Source organism: Cebus imitator, unplaced genomic scaffold (assembly GCF_001604975.1).
Source record: "Cebus imitator isolate Cc_AM_T3 unplaced genomic scaffold, Cebus_imitator-1.0 Scaffold658, whole genome shotgun sequence".
NCBI classification, from domain to species: domain Eukaryota; kingdom Metazoa; phylum Chordata; class Mammalia; order Primates; family Cebidae; genus Cebus; species Cebus imitator.
In genome coordinates, this window is record NW_016107973.1 from 877,251 (window position 1) to 885,373 (window position 8,123).

At 39.1% G+C, this 8,123-nt stretch overlaps 1 long non-coding RNA gene across 3 annotated transcripts in view; it reads left to right on the top strand.

The window, feature by feature from the left end:
• Window positions 1-8,123, top strand: part of LOC108295782 — a 56,855-nt gene that overhangs the window by 31,649 nt on the left and 17,083 nt on the right. For 2 of the 3 annotated variants that reach the window (XR_005198272.1, XR_005198271.1), the window contains exon 4: window positions 7,335-7,513. This is a non-coding gene — a long non-coding RNA (uncharacterized LOC108295782). Of the gene's footprint in view, window positions 1-7,334; window positions 7,910-8,123 lie in introns of those variants that run through there. The other variant, XR_001821585.2, reaches the window with a different exon arrangement.

Here is an 8,123-nt window from a genome sequence, read left to right on the forward strand (position 1 = left end):
TTGTATTATGGTGACCCAAAAATCTACATCGCATTCACTGATTTATCTTTTCCCTCCTCGGGGTAGGTGGAGGTGTCCACACTTTAGAGGGGTCCCTCCCTCCCAGAAAGCAGGGAGTTCGCTCTCCATTACCCCGCTCCTGTACAGGCTTCCCAGACCCTCTCCTACCCACTCTCAGTCATCCGCTCTCTGGGACACTGTGGACACAGCTGCCCAGACTCACTTCCACCTTTCTCATCATCTCTCAGTCACCTTACGCCTGCCCCTGTGCTGTCCTGTGCCGGCCAGTGACTAGCAATGTGTGCTAGAGCTGCTTGGTGTTTCATCGTATAGATGCCCCAGAGTATATGTATTTAGTCTTCTTTTGCATCTTTCAGTTTTTTTCAGACAGAATAATTCTGTACATAGGTTCGCAAGCTGTGTTTTAAGGGAGGTATCGTATTTCTTTTTGCTCAATGTATATATTGCTTTGCAGTCTGATATTGATGATACGTTGGTGCCCCCTCGCGACAGAAGCCTAAACTGCAGCTTGAACATCCGGGAGCAGGAAAGTGGGAGGAAGGGGCTGTGGCCCAAGCCCACCCCACAGAGCTTTCTATGAGTCTGCGTGGAAAGAGAGATATATCTAGTGTTCAGGGATACTGATGGCCAAACACAAAGGCTAGCCTTTTACTATGCTAAAGAGAGAGGTGTACTTGAGAGGAATAAAAAAATGATTTTTATTTTTATGCTTTCAGACCTATGGATATGTAGCAATAGACCTAATACTAGCGAAAATAGATACAGAACTATTATGACATTTGTGGGGTTTTTCTCTTGTTGCCCAGGCTGGAGTGCATGGTGCAATCACAGGTCACTGCAACCTCTGCCTCCCGGGCTCCAGCGATCCTCCAGCCACAGCCTCCCAAGTAGCTGGAAATACAGGTGTTAGCTACCACCCCTGACTAATTTGTGTATTTTTTTGTAGAGATGGGATTTCACCATGTTACCCAAGCTGGTCTCAAACTCCTGAGCTCAAGGGACCCGCCTACCTCGGTCTTCCAAAGTCTGGGATTACAAACATAAGCCACTGCACCCGGCCATACTACTTATGACTTTTGTAACTGTGTTTGTCCTTACTATGACCATCTTTCAAATTCAATTTCAACTTTTTGTATGGAGTTGGTGTTTCATCATATTATGCTCTAAACTTTATTTTCCCATTACTCTAGTGGTGAAAATTTAATTCCTTTTAATATAGTTTCTATTACAGACAATAGTATATTTAACACCCAGCTTTTATATATGCAAATATCTTATAAAGCATTTCTTTATAAGTTCCTGAAGAGTCCTTTCACAGCCCCGGAAATTAGAACATTTTATATTAACATGATGGTTCAAAATACTACTACTAATTTCTATTCCTAATGTAACCATAGAACTAGTTCAATATGCTTCGACTTTGTAACAAAATGATGAGATGTTTTTTAGTTGCAATGGATCCCTAGGTTGCAAGTCATGTAACCTGAGCATGCCCAAATGAACCAAGTATGCCTGACTGATGAACCTGGAGCTGGCCAGAACAGAAAATGTCAACCACATGTGGAACCTAAGTAGTCAGACTAAGGAATGAGGACCAAAATAAGAAGTGAGAGGTGCCCTGTCTTTTTTCTAGTACAAACTAAAAAGCCAAGGACTCAGCACTTCTTTGCATGACCCAATCAGATCATGCCTCATTGCATTTCCCTATCTCCCTCATAGTTACTCTCTGCCTCCAGACCCCAGCTTGAGGAAACAGATTTGGGTGTTGCTGGTCCTATCTCCTGCTGGTTGACCTGCAATAAAGCTTTTTCTTTCCTCAAAAGCTAGTGCCATAGTATTGGCTTCCGTGTGCATTGGTGAGCAAGCCCATTGTTCAGTAACACTAACATCACAGTATGATAGTGCCTGTTTCTACACACATTGGAAAAATGGGCATGGTAGCTAATCTGATAGGCAAAAAATTCTCTCTTGTCATTGTCTTCATTATAACTCATTTTATTGCCTACCTAGAATTTCTTCCTGTGGGTTTAACATAATTTTCAGAACTCCATGTTATTCAGAGTGTTCTGATATTCCCTATTGTCAACATTGTGTTGATGGCATCTTTTCAAAGTCTGTCCCCTGCTGAAGGGCACAGTTCCTGTGGCTGTTTGCACTGGTGAGCTGACTATGTCCTCTTGGAACCCACCAAACTGTCATAGAAGCATACTAGTATTGTGATAAAAAAAAGAACCTGGTCTACGTACAAATGTGTGTGCGTGTGATTGTGTGTGTGATTGCGTGTGTGCTGACAACCACATTTTCCTCTGCTTCCTTCTTTTCCTTCATGGCTTTGCGTCTCATTTGGTCTCCCTTCCTAAATTCAGGTTAAGAACAAAAGTTCTCTGAAAAGGAATTTAGAGGAAAGAGACTTTATTCCAGTGAATAGTTTGCAAATCAGGGAGACGTAGCCTTCAGTATAAAATGAGGGTGTGTTCCAGAGGACAAAGGGAAGGTTTGTCTTTTATGAATAAAGTTCCCACCCAGGTTTCCACTCAGGTCAACTTATGCAAATGAAGGATTCCAACTTGCTTTGTTCCGAATGGTTGACATAGGTGAAAGCTTATTGTTTGGTTCAAGCAGCATAAACAGGAATAGGCAGCTATGAAAATCCCAAAGTTAAGCAGACTTGCAGGTTTTCTGGGTACTCCAAGTCATGTATGACCTCTAGTCAGCAAATAGCCACTTGGCTCTAATTTGAATTTAGGCCCAGTTAAACACCCAGGATTCATCCTGAGGGACTGGTTCTTTCAGGGTTCACAAGGCCCAGAAGTAAAGGAAGGGAATTATCACAATGGCAGTTCTTATTACCATATCCTTATCCACATCCTTCTCTACATTCTGAAGATAAACTTGTGCAAGGGAAATTGCTGGTGCAAACGGTGTGTGCCTATGTAGCTTTTTGATAAATATTGCCACTCCGACAACCCATAAAGGTAGGCTATTTAGACTCCGTAAGTGAAGTCATGCAAGAAAACACACAGGGGACCAAAGAAAGTAGTAGTACTTAATGCCGTATACTTTGTTGTGGACCCACTCTCCAGCCGCTGCCGCAGTTGGAACATGTGGAAATGATCAGATAAAAATCAAATTTTACACAAAAGTAAAACCCAAAGTAACATATGGGCTGGTGTTAGGAGGGGAAAATGCTTGGAGGAACACATGACAAAGAGTCAGCAGGACTGCGATACAGCTAGCTACCATTTTACATATATTCACGTTTATATAAAACATGTACATAACGGCATGTGTATGATAAAGTTTGGTCACTACTATGGTACAACAGAAGAACAGGGCAATATCATATTTTTAACAGCTTTTTTGTAGTATATGGGAAATAAAATGCACACATTTGAAGATAGAATTTTTTGATTTTTAGTAAATGTATAGAGTTGGGCAATGATCTTCATAATTGAGGGTTTTAAAATTTTTTTATTTTTAATTTTCGTGGGTACATAATAGGCATATGTATTTTGGGGGATACATGAGATATTTTGGTACAGGTAGGCAATGTGTAATAATCACTGTTGGGAGCATTTGAGAGCAGGCCCTAAGCTCTGGCATAAACAGGCCTTAAAGAAACTGGCCATAAACAGAATATCTATAGCACTGTGACATCCTCCTGACCTAACCAGCAAGGGCGGAAGAACCATACACAATAGCATGAGTGACACTTGCCTTAACAACATGTTCCAGCTGCAGTAGATAAGCCTGCCAGAGCCTGTTCTTGCCACTAGTAAAGAATGCTTTGATCCCTGCGAAGAATGCTTTTGGTTAAATGATGATTATTACTTGCTTGCTGTCAATAAACATGTGGATCAGTCTGTTTGAGGCTCTCAGCTGGGAATGCTGAGGCCCCCTGTCTGTCCCATACCTTTTTGCTCTCTATCTCTGTCTGTTTCTTAATTCCTTCAGCACTTCCTGGTTTGGAGTCTCCACAACCAAGCTGGTCTCAGCAAATCACATCATTAAAAATTAGGTATCCATCCCCTCAAGCATTTATCCTTTGTGTTACAAACAATTCAATTATACTCTTAGTTATTTTGAAATGCACACTTAAACTTTTATTGACTATTGTCCCCCTGTTGTGCTACCAAGTACTAGGTCTTATTCATTCTTTCTAATTGTTTTGTACTCATTAACCATCCCCATCTTCCCTCCAGGCCGCCACAACCCTTCCCAGCTTCTAGCAACCATCCTTCTATTCTCCATCTCCATGAGTTCAGTTGTGATTTTTAAATCCCACAAATAAGTGAGAACATGCAATGTTTGTCTTTCTGTGCCTGGCTTATTTTACTTAACATAATGCCTTCCAGTACCATCCATGTTTATGCAAATGACTGAATCACATTCTATTTGATGGCTCTAAAAATCTTTGTCCAGACCAGTCTCCTGGAGAGTTTCCTCAAAGTCTTGTAGTTTCATAGTTTGAGGTCTTAGATTTAAGCCTTTAATTAATATTGATTTAATTTTTGTAATATGGCAAGAAATAGGGGGTCTATTTTCATTCTGCTGCATGTGGATTTCCAGCTTTCCCAGCACCACTTATTGAAGAGACTATCTTTTCCCCAATGTAGGTTCTTGGCACCTTTGTTGAAAGTCAGTTCACTGTAGGTGTGTGGATTTGTTTTTGGGTTCAATATTCTGTTCCATTGGTCTATGTGTCTATTTTTATGCCAGTACCATGCTGTTTTGGTGATATAGTTCTGTAGTATAATTTGAAATCAGTATTGATTTTTCCAGTTTTGTTCTTTTTGCTTAGGATAGCTTTGGCTATTCTGGGTCTTTTGTGATTCTACATGAATTTTAGGATTGCCTTTTCTGTTTCTGTGATGAATGTCATTGGTATTTTGACAGGGATAACATCAAATCTGTAATTGCTTTGAGTAGAATGGACATTTTAACAATATTGATTCTTCCAATCAATGAACATGAAATACTTTTCCATTTTCTGGTGTCATCTTCAATTTCTGTCATCAGTGTTTTATAGTTTTCATTATAGAGGTCTTTCCCTTCTTTGGTTAATTCCTGTGTATTTAATTTTATTTATGGCTATTGTAAATGGGATTAGGTTTTAATTTATTTTTTAGATTGTTAACTTTGGCTGCCATATAGAAATGATACTGATTTTTGTAGGTTGATTTTGTATCCTGCAACTGTACTGAATTTGTTTATGAGTTCTAATCGTTTTTTGATGGAGTCTAGGTTTTTCCAAATATAAGATCATGTCATCTGCAAACAAGGATAATTTGACTTCTTGTTTTCCAATTTGGATGCCCTTTATTTCATTCTCTTGTCTGATTGCTGTAGGTAGAACTTCATAACTGAGTTTTAGATGTTTTCATCACCCTAAGATTACCCATCTTGCTTGAATGCAGTTAATCCCTGTGCCCACCCCCAGCCCTAGGCAATCACAGATATGCTTTGTTTCTCTGTGGAGTTGCCTGTTTTTGACATTGTATATAAATGAAATCAAACAATATTTGGTGTTTTGCATATGGCTTCTTTCACTTTACATAATGTTTTCAAAATCTGTGTTGCAGCATATATCAGTACTTTATTCATATTTATTGCTGAATATACCACATTTTATGCATGTATCAATTGATGGGCAATTGGGTGGTTTCCACTCTTTGGCTATTTTGAATGATGATCCTGTGTACATTCAGGTACAAGTTTTTATGTGGCATATTTCTTTTGGCTGTGTACCTCGGGATGGAATTGCTGTGTCATATGGTAACTCCCTGTTAACCATTTGAGAAATGGCCAGACTATTTTCATAAGCCTGATGTCATGAGGAGTAGAGGCTTAACTTGGTGTTTTTTTCTTTATTAGAATGGGGTTATGGGTTTTCAGAAGGAATACTACAGAGATGAATTGCCCTTTTTATCACATCATATATGGGTTTACATGATACCCATATGATATCAATGGTGATGTTAACTTTCATCACTTGGTTAAGGTACTGTTTGCCAAATTTTTCCAGTGTGTGGCAACTATTTTATATTCCTATACTCTTTTCTTTAGCAGTAAGTCACTAAGTCAGCCCTGTTCTTAGGAGGTAGAGGACAGAATTAAACTTCACCTCATAAACTGCAGGTAGCCACATATATTGTTTAGAATTATTTGATTGTGACAATTTGTCTTCTCTGACCCATTTCTTTTACAATTTAAACACTTATTTATATCAGTATGGAGTCATGTATGCTTATCATATAGTTGAGATAGTTTACTGAATGGAAACATTCCAAAAGGAATTCCAGCATTATGATTTGTATGGTACAGTAAAATAATTTTGACCTAATCAGGAGACTGTAAGAGTTTGCTCTCTCTCTCCTATTATATTTCACCACCATTTTATTACCTAATTATGGCATATTAGAGAATAAGACAATGCTTTTAGGCAATATATTTAACCATGACAAATTTTGAAACAACATTTTAGTTTCAGGTGATTACATTGCATACTTAGTAATTCCTTCAGAAAGAAATAAAACAATAAACAATTTCTTGAAATGATCATAAAAATATTGTCAACATGCAGTGAATCTATTTGCAAAATTCCTTTTATTTGAAGCAATAGTATGGGATATGTTGGGGAAATTTTGTACTTCAGTTGATGGCACGGTTCCTGTAGCACAGCCTTCACATTATCTGACTGACTCTATGGAAGCTATTTTACAGTTCTAGCTTTTAGGTAAATATAGCATTGCAATGTAATCTTTGCTATACAGAAACAATTGAAATTTGTTGTTGAGGGGAATCTTTGTCTCCGTTTAGATGTTCATTTTAACACTCTTGATCTATATATGGATCAAAGAGGTGGCTTTTGGTTTTCATTTCAGTGGAGGGGTGCAGGAACAAAGCACCATTAGATGAGGAATGAGGACTGAGGTGAAGGGAGGTGCAGAGGCATGTGAGTTGCGTATTGAGAATTCTTCACAGAATTTTGGTTGCAATAGGAGAATATATGTAAAGAGAATAGTAACTATGGATGTAGACAGGGGTCCAGTGTTTTAAATTATGTTTTAAAATTATTAATCGTAAGAGGCTCTGTTAGGATGGAAATATTAAGGAGGAGTGATCTCTTCTTAGTCTATAAAGAGAGTTCACCACAACTCCCTTACTTCCTTGTTCCTAATTCTGAGGAAGCCTAAAACTTAACCAGAGGGATGGTATAGACTTTGGCCTTAATGCCTCTTAGCTATGGGAATGGATGGATGGATGGATGGATGGATGGATGGATGGATGGACAGATGTATTTTATCTTCTAGCACAGAGCTCCTCACACAGGTGACTGAACCCGTGGTTTTGGTGTCTGAGAAGATGCAGCTTCTCCAGTCTCTGCAACTGATATCAGCAAGATGGGAGCACTCAGCTTCAGTGTTCAGAAGCAGATTTAGGCCGACTACCACACCTTATGTCCTGGAGGGATCCACCCTGACTTGTGCAGGTAAGGTCACAGAAAGACTTGCTTTCCATCACGGGGACAGGATTACAGCCTGCTCAGAAGCATCTTTTGGTCCAGCTCTTGCGTCATTTAAAAGATTCCAGCTCCTCTCTAATACTGAATTCAACTAGTATTACAGAGAGATGTTGCTAATCTTCTAAGCAAACACACTGCCATCAGGATCTCCCAGAAGCCACACACACACACACCTTGGAACCATAATGCCAGCAGTAGCTATAGTAGAACGTGCAGGCTCATGTACCTGTTGATCATTTTTAGGCTACATATCAAACTGGACCATTCTGCAATAAAAATATAATGCAATGATGATTATCAGAGCATTTTGTACACTAGGGAATGTTTTAAGTTATCTGAACATCAAATTAAATATAATGACAAGGAAAGAATTTCCACCTGTCATATCATCAAAGTATAAAAAGAAACCATTCAGGATTCCAGTGAGGTGGGCATGTGGGGAAGTCTACCCTGTTTTGTATTGGTGGTGGGGATGCCATTTAGTACAACCTCTTTCCAGGTGATTTGGTAATTTCTATTAAAGACTCTATGCGTCCCTGATCTACATGTGTTTGGGGCCTGCTCCTTCAAGCACTCA